Source organism: Dioscorea cayenensis, chromosome 7, assembly GCF_009730915.1.
Source record: "Dioscorea cayenensis subsp. rotundata cultivar TDr96_F1 chromosome 7, TDr96_F1_v2_PseudoChromosome.rev07_lg8_w22 25.fasta, whole genome shotgun sequence".
Taxonomy (NCBI): domain Eukaryota; kingdom Viridiplantae; phylum Streptophyta; class Magnoliopsida; order Dioscoreales; family Dioscoreaceae; genus Dioscorea; species Dioscorea cayenensis.
In genome coordinates, this window is record NC_052477.1 from 11,704,733 (window position 1) to 11,719,791 (window position 15,059).

The 15,059-nt window shown below is 43.4% G+C and overlaps 1 non-coding gene across 1 annotated transcript; it reads right to left on the reverse strand.

Annotated features, from left to right (window-relative positions):
* Positions 1–8,463: 8,463 nt before the first annotated feature.
* On the reverse strand, positions 8,464–8,570 carry LOC120266088. The gene has a single exon (XR_005537932.1). It is a non-coding gene; the product is annotated as a small nucleolar RNA R71 (small nucleolar RNA).
* Positions 8,571–15,059: the final 6,489 nt, after the last annotated feature.

The following is a 15,059-nucleotide window of genomic DNA, read 5'->3' on the forward strand; positions in this document are numbered from 1 at the left end:
TACTATGCAGTAAAAACTAAAAAGGACTCAACTAAAGCATTAGGGATTCTAATTTTACTCTGTTGCGGGTACGAGTACAAAGACATGGACTGCCCCACCATAACAGAGTAATAGCAAGGGCAAATGGATCTGGTGATCCAAACGTTTTGCAGATTTCATTATGGGCCAATGATGCTAATGAATTATATTAATTAAATAGATTAATTAGATATGAAAGTCATGTAATTAGGATCCCTTGTTTGTTAGCAATCATGACAATAGTGGAGAGTGTCCTGGTGTATCCGTTGTTTGTTAGAATGCCTTAGTGAGGTGGTTTTTGTATTCAGAAATATTCCGAGGTCGTCTATATATATATATATATGTATATAGACGTCCTTGGAATATTCAGATAATAATTTATATATATATGATTACAATGGAATGAAAAAAAAAAATAAGGAAAACCTTATATTGTAATCCCTTCTCATCAAGTAATAAATCTCCCGCGCAAACACGAGAGGGTTGTATCACCTGGGACCCAAGATCTATTATTACTTTCTTCTAGGTATCACTATCTAGTCTACAAACCGAGAGTTGTTGTATCAAACACAAATACAAAAATAAATAAAAGTAAGAACTATAAACAAAATAGACTAAGGCACACCATGCAAGTGATCTAAAGGGCAAGTTGCAATGAGCACAAGAGGCCTCAAGCGAGGATCTTGACAAGTTCTCCTTGCGTATATCCCGCAAGTGCACGGGTTTGTCGAAGTAATAATCCCGGGTGAGCGGGTATCGAATCCACAGGGAGTAGGGAGTAAAGACACTTAATTCGATTCTTAGCTATGTGGAATATCAATAATGATAAGTGTGATAATGATTCAATTCTCAACAATTAAAAGTAACAAGTAAGAGAGCAAAAGTAAGGAGGAGGTAAGGCAATCGATAAAGATGGGGTACTCAGATAATGCTTCACCTAGGATAATCGCTTCAAGTGCAAGAACTCTCTATTATGCTTCCTAATCAATGCAATGGTGAGTCGTGGAAATCCTTACATACATAGTCCCAAATCTAAGGTCAACTATGCCTAACTCTATTTATGTCCCGGAGGAGAGATTAAATAACCTCTCAACCTCGCACTCGAATAAAGTTGCAATGAGCTCTAGGGATTCCAGGTGATAAATCTCTTCCTAATTATAGGCCTAACACTTTGGTCCAGGCGGAAGGTCCCTAACCACAATTAAGCCCTAGATACTAAGATCCCCTCAACGCTTCACTCCGTTGCACGCTCAACTAAGCCCCAGCGGAAGTTCATCCCTCAGACCATTCACTCTATTATAGCCGCAAAGAACTCGAGGAACGGAGATAGAATCTATCACACCGGAGGGGAAAGAAGACGCTCCTGTACCTCTCGACTCACCTTCTCAACCCTCTCCAACCTAGCTTTGTCTAACGCTCGTGGTGTGTCACTCACTCACAAGGTTACCAACAAGAACTCTCAACCCTAGTGTCACTCTAGGGGAAATGTTCATACAATCAAGCATTCAAGGTTGGAACTCACAATAAACATCAATTTATTGAAAGCATAATAAAGAGGTTCAAAGAAACAAATACATCCTAGGGTTCACAATACCCGAGTACCCACTAGGGGTTTAGCTCTCCATGGAGCTAAGTACAATCAAAGAAATAGAATGCAAAAGCAATGAATCCATAAAGAAACCCCCTCGATGGTCGTGTCGATGGTCTTGTGAAGAGTCCTCTACTCGTCGCAAGGGATCCTTTGTCCGGCGTAGGATACGCCTCGCCGGATCGATGCCGACGAAAGCTCTCCCAATAACCTTCTTCCAAACAACACGCGATGCCAGAACCGTAGAACCTCTCCAAAAACCTAGCCAATACCCCTCAAAACCTTAGCCGAAACCCTCTCTCAAGTTGGGGAAAAAATGGAGAAAAGAATACCAAAATCCGGGCTGAATTGGCTTTAAATAGGGTTGGAATCGGGCGACTCCATGGGCGTGGACGGTACACGCGCCCATGAGGAATTTCCACACGCCCGTGTGGATTCTCTATTTCTCTGATTTCTCGGCCGGATGTGAACATTCTGCTCATGATGACATGCTACGGTGTTGCTACGATTGCTACGCTTTCTGATCTTCGACCGAATAACTTCCCAATTCCATATTTTTCATCGGGAGTAACGCAAATGGGCACACGTTTACGTCGTGAATCACTTGCTTCTTCAATGATATACATGTTGGTAGAGCTCTCGTTGTTATGTGCATAAATCGGAATGCTCGAGTGTGACTGCCTTTGTGCCCCTCCAAATGGATGTGCTCACTCGAATGCGAGGAGGTTGGCACACACTCTAGCATCTCACACCGACCTATGTCTTCGCGTTTGAACCTTAGCAAGATTTCCTCCAAAAATAGGTGCATTATGATCCACATTGGCCTATTTCCTTCATACTTGGCCTCACAACCCTACCGCATAAAAAAATAACATAAAAAAACACATATTAGTGTAAAAAAACACGAGAAAAGTAATGCTCAACATAAGGAATGAACACTTCAGCATTCATATCGCACAAGCACTTATCAAACTCCCCCACACTTAAGCTTTTGCTTGTCCTCAAGCAAACATTAAAAACGATTCGTGCATCAATGAAGAAAATATTGAAAGTGCTTGGCCTTAGGTTCACCGAGGCATACAAAGAAAGTATTCTACAAGTAAGGAAAATTTCAACACTAAATACGAAAAATCAATGCTCTAGCTAAAGACTTGAATAAAAAAGGATAACAAACCCGAATTTCGTGTATGTGTGTGAACTCACTCAAAACAACCCAAAGTATACTCCTCAAAGTTCTAAGTACAAGGGACTTATTTATCTACAAAAGTGACAAAAATTTTAAAAGATGGTAGTAGCTTCACACATCCTTTAAGGTAGCCCTTTCCAAAGCGGCCGCTAAGGTGGCTTTCACACTTTCGAGGTGGTAGCTCTTTCTACCCGAATGGTAGCTTTCACTCATCCTATGAGATAGCTCTTTCTCTCATTAGGGCATAGCTAGTATCCGACTTGTGAGAGTAGTTTCATACTTCATAGGTGGTAGCTCTTTCTACCCAACAAATACAAATAAATAATAAAACTATTTTGTTCCTTCTTTTCATTTTCAATTTTTTTTTTGGAATTTAGCAAAAGAAGTAAACCTAACTAGTCCCTTTAACATCGAACATGAGTTTCCAATAGAGTTCAGAGAGTGAGTAGTGCACTAAGTGTAAATCGGGCAAAAATTCCTAAAAATTCAAGCAAGAACTAGAGCATGAAAACATTCAATGTTAACAATTCTCCTAGACTTAAGAATACAATCATTGTAACTAAGGTGAACCGCCATTGGCTATGTGAGCATATATCAATCAAAAACAATAGAAAAGATGTGCGCATTATGAAATTCCCCACCACACTTAAGTTGTACATTGTCCTCAATGTACACATGCAAGCTCACTCATAATGTATATCAATGAAGAATATATGTGGGAGAAGCAATCAAAACAATACTCCCCTGACTCCTAGTGTTGCGTTTGATGGAGCTAAGTCCTTAGGCGTAATGTTCCGACGGGTTGTGAAGCTCACATGGGTAAGTGCCGAAGCACCTTGGCCGTGCCCATGACAAAGTCTCAATTCCCATGATGACAAGACCATCTGCACGCATACACGAGGGGGTTCAGTGAAGCTCAATAAAATAAAAACAACTATAATATACAAAATATAGACCAATGAATACAACTCGAGGCAACAAAATTAAAATAAACTCAGAAGGAAAATCCTTTCTGAGTATACAAATCCAAAATAAAATGTAGAAAATAAAATGCGAAAAATAAGAACAAAGAAAGTAAAGACACCTCAAGTGTCGGTGTCAATAGCTAGTACATCTGTTTCCGCTACTGGTGAAGATGACGCTGGTGCTGCAAAATAAATGAAGATTGGCAAAGAAAAGAGAAAGAGAAGCTTACCGACAAAATGAGAATAAAAGACTAGAAAACGGCCGGAAAACTTAATTAACAACCCTCTAAAACGACGGTGAGAGGTCAGGAGAGAGCAAGGATGTGTTCTCAAAACGTTTGAGGGTCAAAAGATGAAGAAACCTGAAAAGATTTTAAAGAAAACCTGAGGTTCTAGCATTTATGTACCTCCACACTGGCGTGTGGAAACTACCCACGCCCGTGTGCCCGACCCACAGGGGCAGACGCATGCCCCTGTGGCCTCTCCATACAACCTAGAAAATTCTCTAAGACCCATGCCCGTGCGAAATTCCACACGGGCGTGGACATTCACAGGCCCAACTCACAGGGGCAAACGCACGCCCCTATGTCTTCTCGGGATGGAGAGATCCTCTGCAGAGATTCTCACGGGCGTGCGAAAATTACCCACGCCCGTGCGATTTGCACAAGGTCACCCACAGGGGCGAGTCCACGCCCCTGTGTGCTCTCAGGATAATCTGCCCAACTCTGCAGGAATTCACACGCCCGTGCGGAAATTACCCACGGGCGTGTGATAGTCGTATGGTCGTTCATAAGGGCAGCCGCACGCCCCTGTGCCTTCTCTGGATGAGCTCGCAGTGCAAATCCACGGGCGTGCGGAAATTCCACACGCCCGTGCGTTTTCACTGGATGCCTTAGAAAATTCTGCAGGCTCTGCAGAAATTTTTCTAACATGTTTACACAGTCAGAGCCTGCCCTAATATGTAAGTTTTATCAGTGAAAAACATGTGAAATAGCTCAAACGACCAAAACTTCACCAAAACACATGAAAGCGCAAGTAACACCAATGGTCCACAAGAAAAGCATAGCAATGGCCTATAAGAATCAAAACACCAACACTCAAGCTCTTATTCAAGCAAATACTAAACTAAAAACTAGGAAAACAGTAATTGCTTGGGTTGCCTCCCAAGAAGGGCTTGTTTTATGTCACTAAGCTTGACGTACCTCTTCGTTACCTTATGGAGGCTTGAAAAGAGTATGTTCCTCCCGACTAGACTTTGCATAGCTACTTCCCTTAAACCAAAAATTTGCTTGCCGGGGTGGAATATTTGTTGGAGAGTCCAACCATCTTACCTTTGGCCTCCAAGGAAACAATTTGGGTTGGGAATTGTCCAAGCTTAGCATAGGTGGATCATTGGATGGTTTCAATCTCCTACCCACATCTTCTCCCAAACCCAAAATCTCTTTCTTGCAATTTATGAATTGATCAATTTCAAAGAGTAGTGCTTGTTCCATTACCTTAGGATTTACTACTTCTTGTGTATTTTCAGCTTGAAAGGAACATGACACTAGCAAATCCCTTGAAAATTTTTCTACGCTCACAAGCACAATCTTCATTCACACTTGTCCAAAAATTTCAAAATGGTATTCAGACTTCTCCCTTTTCATTTTCTACACCAATGTACTCAATTTGCCCAACTTCTTCATTGTCGTTCACTACCATATCATCTCTACAAGGAACTTGAATTGCTTGCTCAAATGCTTGTTGTTCCTTGGAGAGTGTGTCAAGTATCCCTCCTAATTGATGCTCAAGGTTTTTAAAGGAGGCTTCATGACATCTTAGTGTGGTCTCCATATTTTGGACCTTGAGACATCGGATGCTTCAATGAAGTTAGCTAATACACTTTGCAACTGAAGTGCATCCTCTCCGAGTATCTCACCCGTTTGACATTCCTCTTGAGGTGCCTCCCAATGTTGTTCACCATTATCCCATAATACGTTTGGGTAGCCCACTTCAATTGGATGATATGCGTTGTAACATGGAATGTTACATTGTTGTGAAGCTAGAAATTTATCAACTTTTTTTCACTCACGACTTAAACTCGCAAATGTAGAGCAACGATCGGGTCAATCATCATTTAAAAATCCTTGCAAGAAAAAAAGTAAGACATGACAAAAGAAAACAAATGAGAATGATGGAAGAATAAGAAAGTGTAAAAATATTTTTTTTTAGAACAAATCAGAACGGTGATAGAGAAGAAATGTGAAATAGAATGAAGGGTAAATAGCTAAGAAAACAAAGTGCAAAGTATCTTTAAATACCAAGCTTCCCGGCAACGGCGCCAAAAACTTGACAAGTTCCCCTTGCGTATATCCCGGGTGAGCGGGTATCGAATCCACAGGGAGTAGGGAGTAAAGACACTTAATTCGATTCTTAGCTATGTGGAATATCAATAATGATAAGTGTAACAATGATTCAATTCTCAACAATTAAAAGAAACAAGTAAGAGAGCAAAAGTAAGGAGGAGGTAAGGCAATCGATAAAGATGGGGTACTCGGATGATGCTTCACCTAGGATAATCGCTTCAAGTGCAAGAACTCTCTATTATGCTTCCTAATCAATGCAATGGTGAGTCGTGGAAATCCTTACATACATAGTCCCAAATCTAAGGTCAACTATGCCTAACTCTATTCATGTCCCGGAGAAGAGATTAAATAACCTCTCAACCTCACTTTTCGAATAAAGTTGCAATGAGCTCTAGGGATTCGGTGATAAATCTCTTCCCTAATTATAGGCCCTAACACTTTGGTCCAGGCGGAAGGTCCCTAACCACAATTAAGCCCTAGATACTAAGATCCCCTCAACGCTTCACTCCGTTGCACGCGCAACTAAGCCCCAGCGGAAGTTCATCCCTTAGACCATTCACTCTATTATAGCCGCAAAGAACTTAAGGAACGGAGATAGAATCTATCACACCGGAGGAGAAAGAGGACGCTCCTGTACCTCTCGACTCACCCTCTCAACCCTCTCCAACCTAGCTTTGTCTAACGCTCGTGGTGTGTCACTCACTCACAAGGTTACCAACAAGAACTCTCAACCCTAGTGTCACTCTAGGGGAAATGTTCATACAATCAAGCATTCAAGGTTGGAACTCACAATAAACATCAATTTATTGAAAGCATAATAAAGAGGTTCAAAGAAACAAATACATCCTAGGGTTCACAATACCCGAGTACCCACTAGGGGTTTAGCTCTCCATGGAGCTAAGTACAATCAAAGAAATAGAATGCAAAAGCAATGAATCCATAAAGAAACCCCCTCGATGGTCGTGTCGATGGTCTTGTGGAGAGTCCTCTACTCGTCGCAAGGGATCCTTTGTCCGGCGTAGGATACACCTCACCGGATCGATGTCGACGAAAGCTCTCCACAATACCCCTCAAGTGAATGGTCTAAGGGATGAACTTCCGCTGGGGCTTAGTTGCGCGTGCAACGGAGTAAAGCGTTGAGGTGATCTTAGTATCTAGGACTTAATTGTGGTTAGGGACCTTCCACCTGGACCAAAGGGTTAGGTCTATAATTAGGAAGAGATTTATCACTTGGAATCCCTAGAGCTCATTGCAACTATATACGATTGCGAGGTGTTGAGATTGTTAGATTTCTCCTCCGGGACATGTATAGAGTTAGGCATAGTTGACCTTAGATTTGGGACTATGTAATTAAGGATTTCTATGACTCACCATTGCATTGATTAGGAAGGATAATAGAGGGTTCTTGCACTTGAAACAATTATCCTAGGCGGAGCATTATCCGGTTACCCCATCTTTATCGATTGCCTTACCCCTTCTTTACTTTTGCTCTCTTTCCTGTTGCTTTTATTGTTGAGAATTGAATCATTATCACATTCCTTATCACTGATCTTTCACATAGCTAAGAATCAAATTAAGTATTTTTATTCCCTTACTCCTTGTGGATTCGATACCCGCTCACCCGGGATTATTACTTCGACAAACCCGTGCACTTGCGGGATATACGTAAGGGGACCTTGTCAAGTTTTTGGCTCCATTGCCGGGGATCTAGGCATTTAGAGATACTTTGCACTTTGTTTTCTTAGTAATTTCACCACACATTCTAATTCATATCTTCTTATTATATCATCGTTCTGATTGTCTTTTTCTTTCTTTTTGGTGCAGCTCCAGGTTATGACCCGAGGGAATCCATCAATATTGATTGAAGGAGACCCTGAGCTTGAACGTATACTTAGAAGAAAAGGGAAAGAACCTGTGCAAGAACAGCATAATCCAGCTGATTTGGAAGTAGAAGGATCTGAAAACATGGCGGAACAAAATGAGCAACAACGAACACTATCCGATTATGCGGACCTTAAGTGTTGGGGACACAATCGAGTATTGTCGTCCCCCAATTCTGACTCGAAATTCGAGCTAAAAGCCGGCATTCATCCATATCTTTGTAGCTGATCCGCACAATTCAATGGTTTGGCCGATGAGGATCCAAAGCAGATCCACATAGAGAGCTTCCTCGAGGGTGTGCAACATCTTTCGAAGATAAATGGTGTGACGGATGATGCCATCAAATTGAGAGCCTTCCCATTTTTCCTTAAAGGGAGAGCAAAGCGGTGGCTACACTCATTACCTAGAGCATCAATCACTACATGGGAGGAGATGGTAGAAGCTTTTCTAGCCCGTTATTTCACTCCTGGAAAATCAACAAAGCTTAGGAATGAGATCTCATCCTTTGTGCAGTTGGAATTGGAGTCTCTATTTGAGACATTGGAAAGGTTCAAGGAACTCCTGCGAAAGTGTCCACAACACAAATTCCCGGAGTGGATGATTGTTCAAACCTTCTACAATGGTTTGAACCTGAGTACAAGGCAACTCTTGGATGCGGCGGGGAGGTATCTTAGGTAGCAAGACCCCCGATGAGGCTCGTCAATTGATTGAGGAAATGGGGTTAAATAGCTACCGAGTGGAACGCTAGGGGAAGAAAAAGGTGGGTTGGTCTCCATGAAATTGATCTTTGTAACTTCATTGGCGGCCCAAGTGAGAGTTTGAGTAAGAAGCTAGATCTTATAGCTTCGAATAGAGTTGCTTGATCGTGACCAATTGCACGGTTGTGGTGGAGGACATGCTCCCTCCGATTGCCCAATCGTCATTGGTGATGTTTTCTTTCGATTGAGAGCGTTGACTTTGTAGGTAATGGCATGAGACCTCAAGGGAATCCATACGACAACACCTACAATTTAGGTTGGAAGAATCATCCCAATTTTTTTCATGGAGTAATCAAGGACCACGGAAGACCATGGGGCCATCGGGTTTCCAACAACGACAACAAGCCCCTCAAGTGGAAAAAGCAATTTCGGGGCTTGGAAACCCGAATAGCGGTTGGAGAAGCACTTTGCCAGATTTGTTCAGTCGGCAAATACAAGGTTTGAATCAGTCGAGGCTACACTTCGCAATCACACCGCCTTCTTGCATAACCTTGAAAATCAGGTGTGGCAAATTGCGAAGTCTCTCTCCGAAAGGCCACATGGAAGTTTACCAAGCAACACAGAAACCAATCCTAGAGAACATGTGAAGGCGATCACTTTGAGAAGTGGTCGTGAGGTTGAAGGGAGGCATCCGAGTGAAAAGCCGAAAGAACACGCACCCGAGGTTATAGAGGTTGAGGAGGGAGTAAACAAAGAGAAAGAGGTGGCACCCCCACCATTCAAGCCAAGAATCCCTTACCCCTCTAGATTGAAGAATGACCAAGGGGATGAACAGTATAAGAAGTTCCTGAGTCTGTTCAAGCAACTCCACATCAATATTCCTTTTGTAGAGGCATTGGCTCAAATGTCTAAGTACGCGAAGTTCCTGAAAGACCTATTGACCAACAAGAGGAAATTGGAGGAGAGTGCTTTAGTGGTGCTAGATGGTTCATGCTCGGCGGTGTTGCAAAAGAACATGCCGAACAAGAAGAAAGACCTGGGAGGCTTCATCATTCCGTGTAACATCGGCAACTTAGGTGAGGAAATGGTATTGGCGGATTCAGGGGCAAGTATCAACGTCATGCCATATACTTTCTTCTAAAAGCTAGGCTTAGGAGAGCTTAGGCCTACTCGGATGACTTTACAATTGGCGGACCGAATGGTACGACATCCGAGAGGCATCATTGAAGACATGCTTGTCAAGGTGGACAAGTACATTTTTCTGGTTGACTTTGTAGTGCTAGATGTCGATGAGGATGCGGATGTACCCTTGATACTTGGGAGATCATTCTTGCGGACTTCCAAAGCATTTATTGACATGGACGGCGGAGATCTCACATTGAGAGTTGGAGATGACAAGCTCACATACCGCCTTCTTTGAAGCCATGCGGCATTCTCTTGATTTTGATGACACTTTATACTTTCTAGACACTACTGATGAGCTTGTTGATGAATATGTGCAGGAAATGTTCAACCCGGATCCATATGAAAGTTTGTTCGACCAAGAGGAGAGCAATGAAGAAGTAATGATGCTTGGCTCGACTAGAGAAGAAACATCTACCCCTGGATCTTGAAGACGGTGCTCCGAAAAATGAAGAGGGCTCGGAGATGCCACCGAAAACGCTCCAAGATTGTTGTAGATGTACATGAGCCAAGGAAGTTGGACGAAGCATTGCTACGTGGTCCGAAGCGCAAGAGTACACCCTTTACCCTCAAGAGACTTTGCTCATCATGCTTTCAAGCCATGGGTAAGAGGGCAACATTCATTTATGAACCCCGTGAGGTAAGAAAGATACGTCAAGCTTAGTGATGTTAAACAAGTGCTTCTTGGGAGGCAACCCAAGTGTTTATTGTTCTCGTACCTTTTAGTTTAGTTTGTTTTCATTAATAAAAGCTATTAAGTGTTGGTGTTTTCAATTTTTTTAAGTGCTTGTACTTTGCGATTTTTGTTGTGGGTTTTTAAAAGAACTCATTGTGTGTTTTGTTGAGAGTTGGCGAAGTTTGGTCGTTTGAGTTCTATTTCGTGTTTTTATCTGGTAAATTTTGCATAATTTAGCAAGCTCTGAGTGTGTAAACATGTTCAGAATAGTTCTCTGAGGGGCTGCGGGTTTTTCTAAGTCATCCGGAGAAAACACTGCAGGCGTGTTGAATTTTTCATCGCCCGTGGGTGTATCTGCTGAGCTCATCCGGAGAAGGCACAAGTGTGTGCGGTGCCTGTGAGCGACCATGGCAGGCGCCGCGCGCGTGAGGTAATTTTCCGCGCGGCGTGTAAACACCTGCGAGTTGGGCAGATTTTTCCCGAGAGCACGGGGGCATGGACTCGCCCAGTGGGCGACCTTGTCAACCACACGCAGGCGTGGGTAATTTCCGCGCGCCCGTGCGAATCTGCGAGGTGTTCCTCCATCCAGAAAACATGAGGGCGTGCGGCTCCCCACGTGAGTTGAGCATGTAAATGTCACGCCCGGTGGGGAATTTCCACTGCAGGCGTGTGTAGACTGATATTTTTTTCTCGGATGTCGGGGAAGCCCGCAGGCGTGCGTACGCCCTTGTGAGTCGGGCGCGCAGGCGTGTGTAATTTCCATGCGCCCATGTGGATGCTGAGCAGCTAAAAATTGTGAGTTACGTTTAAAGAGGATGATTCCTCTCCCTCTTCACGATTCCTTTTCACTTGAAAACACTCTCACGAGTACTCTCCCGGAGTCCATAGCGTCGGGTTTGGTAGGATTTTTAGCGAAGTTTTCCGGCCCGGCTCTTTATTTTTCTCACTCCTCCTCGTCGGTGAAATCCCTTTTTCATCATCTTTTTCAGTCAATTCATAGTTTCTATCGATTAATCTGGTTAATAATGCTTCGTTTATTCAATTGGAACGATGATTTATGTTTAGAATGAAGTTAGAAGTATTATTAAGCTGTATTTTTGGATTGTTGATGGGTGGCCGTGTGGTTCTCACACCTCGTGGATCCACACGGGCGTGCGGAAATTCCACACGACCGTGTGGATTTCTGCAGCATTGTTTTATCAACTTGTTTGATCAATTTCATTTAAATTTTGCAGATCATGGCACCTAGGTCAAAGAAGCAAGCTGATAAGAGGGCACGTGAGTCATCCCCTGAGCCCGAGGGCATGCGATTTGCTATTCCCGAACATCAGGTCTGTTATGAGCGTTTGTTGAGACTCCGTTTCGGACAGACTCGATTTTTGGACATGACTATACTGCGGGAGCTTCAGCAGGGAGATGAGTTTGCCGATGAGATTGAGGATCTAGTTTCATAAGGTGGTTGGCGGCGATTCTTGGCGATTAGAAAGCCGACCCATCCAGGAGTTTACTGGAGGTGCTATCCTCGTTCGAGTTTGATAGAGCGTATTCGAGCTTGACAGTTTGGACACCATTCGATTCGAGTATTTGGGCGCCACCATAGCTTGAGTATTACGCGGTTTTTCGTACTACTTGGCATGCGAGGAGGCATTCAGCGGATACTGAGAGGGTATGCACGGTTGCCCTCACTGATTATCCCAGAACCTTGACCCATGAGAGAACTTTCGAGTACTATGTGGTCAAGGTTAGTCTGAGCTTGAGGGATGTCAAGGCCACGTGCCTTTCCCGACACGCATCTGAGATATTTGCACGCCATCATGAGTAGGTTGGTGAATGGCCGCGGTGACAGTACTGGTGTTTTGAGCCGTCAGGAGCTGCTGTACTTGTACTCGATGGTAGAGCGCGTACCGATTCATTTTAGGGGCACGATGCGAGTACATCGGACACCGAGGGATACTATACTAGGCGGGAGGCGATCTTCTCGGGCCCCTATATTACTGAGATTAGTCTTTGGGCATGGGTCTCTTGGATTTGATTCGCGGGGCCGAGAAGGCGAGTGTACCCAGCTCCCACGAGTTTAGAGACTATGCGGTTGATGGGCATGGTCCATGAGGGAGTTCGGACGGGGTCTTTGCTTTAGTCCTACCGGCCCCGGAGATAGGCGAGGATGAGGCGATGAAGCGGAGCATCTCGGCCCGCCCACGAGCCTCAGCCGAGCATCGATGGAGACCGAGGCACATCCGACAGCAGGAACCACCCCGAGTCGCGTATGTTTTCACCATCTCGAGCCAATGATCGCTTTGAGAGGCTCGAGAATGCTATAAAGTGGTTCGAGTTTGAGGGTTGCGAGATTCGAGACTCGCAAAGCCACTCGAGCATACCCTGATTCATGGCACATTTTGACATATTCAGTGAGATCCTAGAGCGAGGCGTTGACTCATCATTTATCCTGCGGCCGAGGACCCGCCAGTCCCGTCGATTCCTCCAGCACCTCCATCCTCGACTCCAGCACTGGTGGACCCTACATGTGCTTCTACTCTAGCGGACGGCACGGCGGAGCACTGAGCGACTCCGACACTTGACTTTTCTTTTTACTTTCGTGCATTTCTACTTTATTTAATTTTTCTTGTTTTTTAGACTTGTTCACTTAGAAAAGGATTTTTTCCTTCTGAGTTTATGTTATGTTGCATTTACCAACTTGTATTCATTGCTTCATCTTTTATACACTCAAGTTATTTTTGTTTTTCTTGAGCTTCACTAAACCCCCTCGTGTATGCGTGCAGATGGTCTTGTCTTCTTGGGAATTGAGACTTTGTCATGGGCATGGCCAAGGTGCTTCGGCACTTGCTCGTGTGAGCTTCACAACCCGTCGGAACACTACTCCCATGGAATTAGCTTCATCAAACATAACACTAGGAGTCAGGGGAGTATTGTTTTGATTGCTTATCCCACATTTGCTTTTGAAGGATGTATATTTTGAGTGAGCTTGCATGTGTACATTGGGGACAATGTACAACAAGATAAGTGGGGGAGTTTCATAGTGCACACATCTTTTTCTATTGTTCTTGATTGTTATATGCTCCACATAGCCAATGGCGGTTCACCTTAGTTGCAAGCATTGTATTCTTGAGTTTAGGAGAATTTCTAACATTGAATGTTTTTCATGCTCTAGTTCTTGCTTGAATTTCTAGGAATTTTTTTACCGATTTATACTTGTTACACTACTCACTCTTTAAACTCTATTGGAAACTCAGGTTTGATGTTAAAGGGACTAGTTATAGTTGTTTCTTGTGCAAATTCTGAAAATAAAAAATGGAAAATGCAAAGAAAAAGAAACAAAATAGTTTTATTGTGCTTGTTGGGTGGAAAGAGCTACCACCTATGAAGTATGAAGCTACTCTCATAAGTCGGATACTAGCTATGCCCTAATGAGAGAAAGAGCTATCTCATAGGATGAGTGAAAGCTACCACTCCGATAGAAAGAGCTACCACCTCGAAAGTGTGAAAGCCACCTTAGCGACCGCTTTGGAAAAGGCTACCTTAGAGGATGTGTGAAGCTACTACCATCTTTGAAATTTTTGTCACTTTTGTAGATAAATAAGTCCCTTGTATTTAGAACTTTGAGGAGTATACTTTGGGTTGTTTTGAGTGAGTTCACACACATACACGAAATTCGGGTTTGTTGTCCTTTTTTATTCAAGGTTTTAGCTAGAGCATTGATTTTTCGTATTTAGTGTTGAAATTTTCCTTACTTGTAGAATATTTTCTTTGTATGCCTCGGAGAACCTAAGGCCAAGCACTTTCAATATTTTCTTCATTGATTCACAGAATGTTTTAATGTTTGCTTGAGGACAAGCAAAAGCTTAAGTGTGGGGGAGTTTGATAAGTGCTTGTGCGATATGAATGCGCAGTGTTCATTCCTTATGTTGAGCATTACTTTTCTCGAGGGTTTTTAACACTAATATATGTGTTTTTTATGTTACTTTTTATGCGAGGTAGGGTTGTGAGGGCCGAGTATGAAGGAAATAGGCCAATGTGGATCATAATGCACCTATTTTTGGAGGAAATCTTGCTTTAAGGTTCAAACGCGAAAACATAGGTCGGGTGTGAGATGCTAGAGTGTGTGCCAACCTCCCTCGCATTTGGTGAGTACATCCATTTGGAGGGGGCACAAAAGGCGGTCACACTCGAGCATTCGATTTATGCACATAGAGCGAGGCTCCACCAACATGTATATCATTGAAGAAGCAAGTGATTCGGGGATGTGGCGTGTGCCCGTTTGCGTTACCCGATGAAAAATATGGAATTGGGAAGTTATTCGGGTCGAAGACTATAGAAAAGCAATCGCGGCATGTCTTTATAGCGACACTTTATTCACACCCAGTGGGAAATCGAGAGCGAGAGAATCCACAGGGCGTGTGGAAATTATCCATGATGCGTGTGGAAATTCCGCTTGCAGGGGCGTGTCAAAATCACGCCCGTCAGTGGCGATTCGACCCTATTTAAAAGCCGATTGAGCCCGA